Raw genomic sequence first — 11,848 nt, 5'->3', positions numbered from 1 at the left:
GCTCGGCTTCGAGTCAAATTTGAATCGAACGTTGACGCAATCGTCGTGTCCAATCTGTGACCAGCGTTGGCCTTCGCGTAGCAAACACTGCTTTCGGTTCGAATGCGAACTTGCTCGTGTCGAGCACTTTCTGGAACTTTTTTACTCTTTACGTAATTTGTTCTTTTGAGGAACACCGCCGTTTTGGATACAAAGAAACCTCAAAGGACGACACGACAACTTTGGGCAATTTTCAGGACGCGCTTTCGAACCTATGCGCCGAGAAACTTGGGGAGATGAGGAAACGAGAGGGCGCGGGGGCGTGAGAACGCGAGTTCTGGTTGGAGTGATTAGTGGGGACCTAAAGGTGGTTGTCTCTTCACTGCACTCGCCGCCCCCAACCATCTACGACGACATGCGGAGAGTAGCGCACCGGTAGCGGAACTGCAGCACCGCCGGTGGGGACTCCATGCGGAACGCAAGTATCGTCTGCTAATTTTGCTGGGGAATTGGGGTGACGTCAGAAAGGCGTCGAGCCCTAATTGGCTCTAATTGAAGAATAGTGGGTAGACATCAAAGCAAGCTGCCTTGAGGTCTACTTACTATCCTTCAATCGGAGCCAATCAGAGCTCGGCGTTCTGAAGTCATCCCAACCCCCACTAAAGAGGCAGACGAACTTGCGCACTGCATTGACCACCTCTCGTGCACACCAAACCTAGATCGCTTGACAGGCCGTCACAACGGGAGAACTATACTCCGCGACAACTTTTCTTGGCAATGCAGTGGAAGGTACAGGCCCGCGTCCCCTCTCCCATTTTCAGTGTACGCAGGCTCTCAGAGAAAAGTTGTCGCGTAGTATAGTCACCCAAACGAAGTGAACAACTACAGAGCTGATGATAATCGGGGCCGGGGATCTTGCCAGGCCATAAACGGCATCATCTACATGAGATGGCATCCTCATGATGTCGCCGGCCGCGATCTTGGCGGTGTCACGGCAGTGGTGGTGGATGTGGCAGACGCCTGTTCTGCTGAAGGTCGCTGTCCAGTGTGACCAGCGTTGCCAACCCCTGATGTCGACTTATCCCTAGGTTGATGCCGGAAATATCCCCAGATTGGACAAAAAATCCCTAACTTTCGGCGGGAAGCTTAAAATAACACAATCATAATGTCACAAGCTATGCGCGCGTAAAGCTGCCTCCTACTAAAATATATATATATATATATATATGTATATATATAACCCTTCACCACGACGCTACATAGTACCGTCACAAAAAGCTAGACCCGCCTACTGTCTTCGCGTCCGGGATTGCTTCGAAAAGTGGAAACGTTTCTTACGTCCAACAAAAGGATCACCAAAATAAATACAAAGGAAACTGCTGGCGTCGCATTCAGCGAGACCACGCACTGCCCATCCCTGCCGGAAACGAGGCGCGTACGTCACCGAGTTCCTAAAAGGATAAGAAGGGAGTCGGGATAAACCGGCAATAACTCCAAATAATGTAAAATTTACATAAAAAAAATGCGGTCACTTGAAATTCATTTTTGAACCTACATCCGGGGATCAGATGACCGAGCCTGTGCCACTCCCCCCCCCCCCCCCCCCCCCTTCTCACCCCCAACTTTTCTCCCCCAAACCCCAACCCCCCGAGAGCCAGTGAAAAAAGCGCCCAGTCAACAGGTGGTGTTGGCCCAGTGCGCATACCGCGCATACACTATTGGCCCTCCCTTTCCCCCCAACCTCTCTCACAACGCTTCTTTCCCTCTGTGCCGCTTCGTCGCTCCGGATGGCTCGAAAGGTAAAAAGGGTGGTTTGCTGTTCGCCAATTTATATTAAATAAAAAAAAATGCACACGTATAAAAAAAAAAAAAAATCTTGGAGAAATCCCTAGATTTTGCAAAAAGTCTTCAAATCCCTAAGTGAGAGCGAAAACCCCTAGATCTAGGGGTAAATCCCTAGGGTTGGCATCACTGAGTGTGACGGTCCACGGAAGCTTCGGCAGCCGGGAGTTGGTACGCCGCGACGACGGCGACACTCGCGGTCTCTCGTGTCTTTTTCCCGGAATTTCTACGCCCAACCACCAGGATCGTGACATCCGACAGCATGACGCTCCGGTTTCTGTTCTGTGACGCCATTCGTTGCTACTTAGGGACCACGTTATGCATGGGCGGGATAGGAAGCTAAAGCCTGAAGGCACCAGTCGGAGACGCTTGACAGACACCCTGGCTGGAGGCATCGTTTCGAAAAAAGCAAAAACAAAAAACAAGAATCTTTGAAACAACTGGAGCACTAAACATCAACCGAGTGAGGGTGAGGGGGAAGGGGCTCTTCCTTGATGCCTGGAAAGGCTCCAAGTTGCCAGAATCGTTGGCAGTTTGAAAGGCGTGTCGTCTAGAGCTAGGCGGTCCCTGGGAACTCCGTCAGGTGACCCGCTGACTGTAGAGGAGTCGGGCAGACATTTAAGTGGGCTCGTGACTCACGATCTCCGCTTCCCAGATGTCGGATGGCGAAGGCGCAAATACGCGCGGGGTGTCTCGGAAGAAAGTTTGCACCCTAAAATTGCCCGCCATAAAGATCCCGGATGGAAACGGCTCTTTTAAACGTATTCTATAATGTTCTCTCGGCTATATCGTGTCGTCCTATCGAGGCCTAGAAGTTTCGAGACACCCTGTGGCAGAAATGGGGAGATGAAGATCTTAGTATATTTGCAATGGCAGAAGAACGTCTTCTGAATTGTAATAAGTGGTGGCGATTATTCGTCTTTTGAGCGACTTATTCGCGGTGCTCTTTTAATCTAAATAACGATGTAGTCATTTCCTCAGCCCTCGTGTAATGTCTGTCGGGCCCTCAAGATTCAATAAATGATGGTGGCGGTTTTTGTCATCTTTCGATAAGAAGCACAAACCTGACTCCGCTTCATCTCGCACGTTGGAGACCATTTGATTGTAGACGCCATGTAGGGTGTGCGGGTTTAGCCGCGGTCGGATTGCTAATACATTGTACAGAAAAAAAGCAAAAAAAAATTCTATAGACGTTTTTTTGAGAAGTGCTGAGGGCCCTGTCACGTAGTCATACAAAAAAAAATAAAAAATAGCGTTTGATAGTTTTCGGAAGGCCAATGGGAAAGAACCGTTCCGTCATATGAGGAAGAAGTACTCCTCGGACCGTATGTGCACTGCAGACATCATTTTGTAATAATAAAAATAATAATAATCACTTTTTCCTATGAAAAACAAACAAAACAACTAGATGCAACCGAGGAAGAGAGAGAGAGATAGAAAGACAGAGAGCCCTGAAGCTACTTTTTTCCTACTGAGGGGAAAACTACGGACATGGAGGTCATCGGCTAGTGCAGGGTTTACGCGCCGGTGGTGTTTCTGCTTCCACTGACATCCCACAGATGGCGCCTCGCGTCCTTAAAAAAATTGTTTTTGCAACGTGTGCAATGCTGAACGGCCTTCATCATCATCATCATCATTAGTGATCTTGGAAAAGGGGAAAAGGGCGTGTGATGTCTTCGCAACATGATCACCGAAAAGGTTCAGAGCTATGCTCTGTTTCACCTTGTGTTGTACCACAGGAAAGGCTACAAGCGCGAGCTCCTTGCTCTATGGCACACCTCGGCGGCACAAGCTCTCGTGCACCAAGGTCAGCTGCCAACGCTATGAGCTCGCGCTTCTAGCCTTCGCTGCGGTACAACATAAGGTGAAACGGAGTATAATTGTTGTTATTTTAATCATTGAGCGTACACTTATTTATGTTCCTAAAATATTAAGCAGTAGACACTGTTCAGCAATTAACTACTGACATATGCATTCTTATGTCTCACGTAACCTTTCCGAGGACCAATGCTAAGTATGCAGTAATTGCATCGGTTTAACGCCTCTGTTCATTTTAAATTACGCTTATGGGGATTGGTTCATTTGCGGTTCTATAGTTCATCAGACCGATAATAAATTATTTAGTTGGAAACCATTTCTAAAGTTTGGGTGCAACGAATTAATGAAAAATTAAAAGGGGTATAAAAAGACGTACCCTTTTCGTGTCCTTAAACTGTTTGAAAAAAAAAAGTGTTCCGAAAGGACGTAGTGATGTGTGCAAATTCGTCGTAGCACCCTTTTAACACCTTCAGGGGTGTAAACAAGTTTAAAGGGATACTACAACGAAATTTCGGCGCTTATTCTATGGTCTATATGTGTTCAAAGGAACAGTATCACATCGAACACACCAATATCTTGTTAAAAAAGTCACGAAAAGGAATATTAAAACGAATTAAACGATTAGTGAAGAGCACCTGGTGGATGTCGCTAATGCCTCGTTTGTAATGCCCGTCTAGGAACCTTGACAGCGAGTGACGGTGAGTGTCTCGCCTCCGGCCACGACGAGAGAAGAGGGGAAGGAGGAACTCCCGTCTTTCCGAGAATCCCTTTTGTGTGTTCCAGAAGTAGCTATTGCCCCCCTACAAGATTATAGAAGATTAACCCGTCACTCAAAATTCATACAAAAGCAGCCGCTTCGGTGGCTGGAACAACTAGGCCATCACCTCGACGCCAGCCTCGCCGTAGCCTTGCTCGTCCCGAGACAACCTGCGTCACGATTGTGTCGGATGTCACGTGCTGTAAGCTGGGCCTTCTTTGAGCGCTTGCTAGAGTGGGCCGTTTATAACAAAAGATACAGCCACCAGGCTCAAAATACAAACGTGCGATTGTCATTTACGGATATTGTGGATCATATTCAACCTATTTTGGAACACGACGAATATATTTCAAATTTCGTTGAAGTATCCCTTTAAAGTGTGCATTCTCGCCGGCCTCGTTAAATCCCAAATGTTATACAAATTTTTTTTTTTTTTTTTTTTTTTTTTTTGGGGGGGGGGGGGGGGTGGTTCTGCGTTCTGCGTTTCGGGTCTCGTAATGCGTATGGACTAGAGAATTCTGCGGGTACCGAGTAAAACTTGTTTCGGTGTATCTAATTAAATAACTTGAAGTGATATATTTGTTTCGCCTTTTTCTGAATGATAATTAGTTTGTTATAGTTTGATGTAATTTTCGTATACCCCACACTACAATTCCACAACTGACTGACCTTTTAATAATACAGTGAATGATATAACGTCAATTTAAATGAAATAAGTATCAAATTTCGCGTTTTATATATTATACCAGTAATTCGAGAAAACTTTGATTTTAGTTTATTGACATGCGTAGAGCACGAGAGTTTTTCGCTAAACCAGACGCCTGGAAACTTTTGTTCGGCCACCGGTTCGAGAATTGTTTCTTCAAATTTGATGTTAGTAGGGCTATTTTCTCGCTTACTGACTGGCTTGAAAATTATAAATATAGTTTTGCATGTATTTAGTTTCAATCGATTTATTTGTAACCAATTTGATAACTTAAGGAGGTAGGCATTTGCGGCAATTCCTAAGCACTTTTTGGTAACTCCAGTAAAAAAGACATTCGTATCATCTGCGCACATTATCAGCTCGGGAGAATCTGGTATCATCGTAAAATCATTCACGTACACTAGAAATAATAAAAGACCTAAGATTAATCTCCGAGGGAATTTTCAGTTAGTTTTAGCGCTACACCTCTTACACCATAATTCACTCGATTTTTTCTTCTTTTTTAGTAAGATATTACGTTGAACAGTGTCTAACGTCTTTTTTAAATCTAGAAACAAGCCGAGCGCGAGCAATTTACTTTGAAAGTTTTCAACAATTTTGTCTTTAACATTCAAAATTGTTTGCTTCGTGCACATTTATGCTTCTGAAAGCCGTATTGCGCGTTAGTTATTACATTATCTCCTGGATAAAAGTAGTTAAGCTGTCATTGATTACGCGTTCATGTTGTTTCTCCACCTTCCCTTGTACACAGGAATAAGTTTTGCCAATTTCAGTTCGTTAGGAAAATGACCAGTTTAAAGCGTTCTATTTATAAGATAAAATTGAATTCAGCAGAGCCAGTATATATTTAATTGGCTGTGCCTTTATTTCGTCGTCACCAGCAGAAACGTTTTTTTTTAGGTTTCCAGTAATTTGATTACCTACACTTGGTGTCGTAGCAACAATGATTATAGAAAGAAATAGCTGTCGTTGTGTAGTCGTCTGCGTTGTCCTGTTGTTCAATGCTTGTGCCAATACTCATAAAGCGTTGATTTGTTTTGTCGGCAAATTTCTTGACAGAAAAAAGGTTTGATTATCTACCAGGATATGTTACAAGTGTCCGCTACCTTGCTTCCTGAATCGTGAATGTGCTTGAATTAATTTGGATAATATTCGCACTTTGCCTTTTTTAGATATGAGTTCAGTTTATTTCTAAGCTTTTTAAACTCGACAAGCATATGTTAGGATTGCGATGCCGAATAAATGCATGCGACGTGACGACGAAAGTAATCATTGGAGAAGGGGAACAAGAGTGACAAAGGACAAGCACAAATCTCCAAAAACAACCTTTGCAAAGCATGAGACGTATTATTTTTATCTTTATTTTTTTTAAGCGAGTCACCAGTCACCCTACGGCTTTCTAATTATTTCTTTCGTTCTTACTTTTGTTTCCTTCGGGGGAAAATGTTTTATCGTAGCAGTTTTGAAGTTTAATTAGAAAGCAGTTATAAGCTACAGTAGCATTATTTTCACTGTCAACGTACGTCTATAAGGTTCTATAAGGCAACCGAAGTGTGCTAATGTTTCTTGATTTATCGTGGGATGGCCATAATGTTTGTGTATTAATTTTACGAACCACAGTAGAAGTATATTCCAAACAAAAAATGGGGGAATGATCGCTAATCTCCTTTATTATAATGCCAGCTCTAATAACTTTTTAATCTAAGTTTGTCACGCAAATGCCGAGGGATGTCGCAGTGTTCAACATCACCTTAGAGCCGTATATTGGGAGAGCTTGGCCAATGGGTGTAGAGACGAAGGCGCCGGAGAGGAGGAAAGTAAACGAAAGGGAGGAGAGCGCCGAAGGAGCGAGAGAGAAACAAGGGAGTAGAGAGGAGACGACCGCCATTTTTTAGCAACGCTGTCGGAGACTGGTCGGAGAAGAGCACTGCCGAGGCTACGCGTCGTCTGCTACGGGCCGACTTCTTTTTCGCCTGAATAAAAGTTCGTGGCCAAACGCCGAAAAATCTTCATTTATTAGCTTTTTAACCCACCGAGGAATAACAGAATGTCATTTTCTTGCCAGAGCCAGTGATATAAAAGGCAATAATCGAGATTTAGATGCCGATCCCAAGCATTCCGCCGGGAGAATGATCGAAGATGGCGGCCCAATCCACTGAGGTGGGAGCAGTCGGGAGTTGACGCGCATGCGCTCATGCCTCTCGCTCTACGCCGCGTGCTGATTGGCTCACTTGGGAGGAGAGCGTTACGGCGGTGAGATCATACACTGACCAAACTCTCCCCATATACGGCTCTGCATCACCCTGGTCTAGGGATGTCGCAGTGTTTAACGTCACCCAAGCACTTTCATAAATTCAGCGACATTGCCTGAAGGCAATGATGCTGAATGTTGCTGTTTTCAAACATTGCCTAAAAATGATCCTGTTTTCTTTTTAATAAAAGACAAGGGAGGGACAACACAGGATGATCTATCACTAACTTGCTCTAGTTTGCCTGCCAACAAATTATATCTCATTATCTTGCGTAAATATCGCAGCACCATAAATTATTTTCCAGTATCAACTTTGCCTTAATTGATGCTTCTGTTGTTATGCGTTTTGTAGCGGCGTCGGCGTAACCGCGCGTTGAATTGTGGCGCGTTTCTCATAATGACATCACACGTGACGTCATGAGGGTAAAATTTTCCCGGTAAATTTGGCGGGAAAATATTTCGCTATATTTAGCGGAAAATTTTCCCGACAAATTAATGTTATCACGTGACGTCATTCTAAATTTAGCGGAAAATTTTCCCCGCTAAGTTCAGCGGGGAAATTGACGTCACATAACCTCAACACCAATTCGGTTTCTCTTCTACATTTAGCGGGAAAATTTTCGTTAAATTTCCCGTCAAATTTTCCGGAAAAATGTTGGTAAATTTCCCGCTAAATTTAGTGGGAATATTTTCACGCTAAATTTAGCGGGAAATTTTCTTTATTTAGCAGGCAGCTTAGCGAAAATTTCCCCCTGAAAGGGGGGGGGGGGGCAGGAGAGGAGGAGGAGAGGGTACGGATGGGGAGCAGGGGCATACACTCCTCTTCATACTCTCTCCTCCTCCTCCTCAAGAGCTGCGCTCAACGTTACTAAAACACTCAGTTGGGAAACTCGCCGTCGAAACCTGGGCCGCTGGCGTCCACCGAGACCGAGCTAAATGCGACAACAGCGCCACTCTTTTTCGCTTGTCTGTACGGTCTGTACTATGGTCACCTCGAGCTTTTTGAAAGCGTGTTTTTTGCGTAAAAACAAACGGAAAAGACTCTTTTTGTATGAAATTTATTGGAGTTTAGTACCAAATGATGGGCGCGTGATGTTTTTATCATCTTTAGTTCGCAAGGTTTAGCGGAACAATTAATATTGTTTTTATAAAACCATGCCTCAGCGGGCCTTTCAGGTAGCGCGTCCCGACCTAGGTGCATTTTAACTTCAGTGGTTCAGCGCGGCGCGTCCGCCGGGGAGACGGGGGTTAACCCTGTCAAAGTCGGCCTTTTGGCTAAGATCAAAGTGTGGCCCGAGGTGGCTAGATCAATGCCGGCCGAGTAGCACTGTACACCTGCCCTCGGGCGGGTGTTGCCTTCGGGCTTAATGTAGCCTTCGGGCTTTTGTCTACCTCCCCCCCTCTGGGGGGGTTGTAATTTTATCCTTTAAAGCCAAAAATAGAAGTCACGTGCAGTTTCTCGAGTGGCCGCTGCGGGAGAAATGGTGGCGTTGTGTTCGTCATTAGCTCGGTGCTCGGAGACAGATTGGGGCCATATTTTTAGGGCTGTCTCTATGGGAGTTTCCCAACTGAGTGTTTTAGTAACGTTGGCTGCGCTCTAATTCGGCATTACAGATAATTCGCAACTTTCACGACCCATAGGGGGCGCACTGGTGCCTATCAAAATGGCGGTCATCTGGATGATCGCCGTAGAACAGCGGTACTAGGCTGGGTCTGCGACGCGTAAGTAATTCTAGTTTTGCTATATACGAGCAGTATCAGAGCCTTACGTTATATTTCATGTCAGGAAGGTGTAGGCAGGCCCTTTTATTATGAGGCCAGAGCTAGAGAGCGCGATTCTCACACCGCGGTTCCACCGTCGCTGAAAGTTGCGAATTGTAAACGTCTTTCATTTTTTACTTGTAGTCTTTTCTGGAGCCAGCCAGTTCTTTCTGGAGTGGAAAGAACTGGGCTATGTGCCTTCCATGTTGCTAATAGTCTGTCTCTTGTCGAATAAGCCACTTGAACCCCGTCCAGGCCTATCCGTGCATTGTACTCATGACGATATTGGCAGGTATGACCAAGGTACTGCTGGAAATATTTGGCTACATTTTTTGTATCTTTGTACTTTTTCCTTCTCGTGTCAAAGGCTTTTAATTACTTCGCCCACTTTCTCCCCTTATGTAATGCCCCACGGGACCTTCAGGAAACATACATGAAATAAATAGTGCCATTTTTCGTCTCATCAGCCCGCCCTTTATCCTTATCTTCATCTACCGCAGTTTCGACCATGCTAACTTTATTTTTTATTACGCCGAAGGGTCAAGATAGTTCTCGCTAAATGCGCCAAAGAGGTGTGTGCTTCCTATTTATCGGTTGTGCGTACAGACTAAACGTAGGCGCTACATTCATTATTCGCTCCGCAAGTCCATCTTATTTATTTAATACGAACATTAGCAGACCCTTTTTCAAAATTCAGTGACATCCGGAGGCTCCAAAAAAAGTTTAAATTTTGACAAACAATAGACGGTCATGAGATGGTATTTCATTGGTGCTTCGATCACCTCGGAATTCTCTCTTGATTTGTTTTAGTTTCCATGGTATGAACATGAGAACTGACCAGTACAAAGCGAAGCCCCATAAGGCCCTTTATTAAATTTCCGCCTCCAAAAAGGCTTTAAGGCAAAATCTTTGCCAAAAGATGGATTGGACCACACTCCTCGAAGTAAACGCTTACGAAGTCGTTGTATCTAATTTGGGGGTCATGTTGTATTGACGTCTCGAACGCACGGGCGATCGTATATCCTCCGCTTGGTAGACATATCTTCAACTTCTTCCTTCATCAGCCCCAAGAAGGCCGCCATTCGTTTGGCTCAGATGACACACGCTGAGATGATGATGGTGACTAACATTGCCAGACGGAATTTCGAAAAGGGTCTCTTGGAAATGGAACATAAATACGCGAGGAGAGAATCTCAGCGAGCACCATCGCTACCGATGCGAGTCGCAACGACACCTCTCCCCATGGCTCTGTTCCAGACGATGCCCCCTGGAGGGTGACTCATGCTCGATGAAGCGCCAGCGTTCTTTCTGCTTGCGTGCTCGGACTTCATAGAGGAACATGCCTGGAATGCTTCATCCCCGTATACCACCATCCGATGATACATCTGGTATACAACACGGGAGGCTACTTGTTCAAGACCGGTTGTAGACAGGCTTCTGTGAAGCATGATGCATGACGTAGTCGGTTTGGTGAAGGTCAGCGGCGCGATGACCTTCACCACGTATACAGTTCCGTTACGACAGTTTCGCTTGAGGTCCAGCAGCTATTAATATTTACGATGGTTCCAATTTTTTGTTACTTTTTAATTTTCTTGACCATGGGATGCTGAGTTTCAACCATTGTTGAGGAATACGTGAATACTGGCCGTACTCAGGCCAGTATTGATGTCCTACAGTGTTTATTCGAGTTTCTTCAAACTAAAATCAAGCAATTTTCCTGTATCGTAACGGCCGGTGATTTTAATTTGTGAGATATAGATTAGAATTGCGTGATGCCCAATGGGAATCAGTCTAAGCTCCTTGTTGATATTGCTTTAGTAATAATTGTAGTGAAATGGTCAGGTGTCCCACATGCGTCTCAAATGGTAGGGAATCCATGCTTGATCTCGTGTTTTTGTGCGAGGTCGTTACCAGAAGTATATTGACGTATCAATCGCGGATGGCATATCTGATTAAAGCAGAAGTTTGGGCTAGTTGGTATTTCATGATTAAAGATTAAAACAGCGCAAGGACACGGACAAGAACAAGAAGGTAGACAAACAAGGCGCTGACTTACAACTGAAGTTTATTCGTTCTAACAGCGAGTATAAATACTGTATTGTCACAACAAACTAGACAAACAAGGCGCTGACTTACAACTGAAGTTTATTCGTTCTAACAGCGAGTATAAATACTGTATTGTCACAACAATGTGACAATACAGTATTTATACTCGCTGTTAGGACGAATAAACTTCAGTTGTAAGTCAGCGCCTTGTTTGTCTACCTTCTTGTTCTTGTCCGTATCCTTGCGCTGTTTTAATCTTTAGGCATATCTGACCATGCAATGGTTGTATGTGATCTATCTGCACCTCAGCATGCGCACGATGAAACCGAAGCAAAATCTTATCGTGATTTCAATCGGGCGAATGATATCGATATAACGACTTCTTGGAAGTAGCTCTAGACAGATTTCTTGTGTTTTACGATGCGAACCCGGACGCAGTAGATAAGGTTTGGCTTTTTTTTTTTAAGCAAGTCGTCCTTGCATGGTTTGATAAGTTTATTTCAGAGCAACCGGCAAAACGGAAGAGGCACAATTCATGGGTGATGCGCGATATTCTACAATTAAAACGAAAGATAAACCTAGTACTATAGTAGAAAGGCTCCAACCAAGTTTAAAATTTATGCTTCCTCCTCTTCGCCAAGGGCTACGCACTATTGAGTGCACACCTAAATACCGCTACTTTAATGTC

The sequence above is a fragment of the Ixodes scapularis genome, unplaced genomic scaffold (genome assembly GCF_016920785.2).
Source record: "Ixodes scapularis isolate PalLabHiFi unplaced genomic scaffold, ASM1692078v2 PGA_scaffold4__175_contigs__length_147842914, whole genome shotgun sequence".
NCBI classification, from domain to species: domain Eukaryota; kingdom Metazoa; phylum Arthropoda; class Arachnida; order Ixodida; family Ixodidae; genus Ixodes; species Ixodes scapularis.
The sequence above is the reverse complement of the archived record's forward strand: the minus strand, read 5'-3'. Positions refer to the sequence as shown.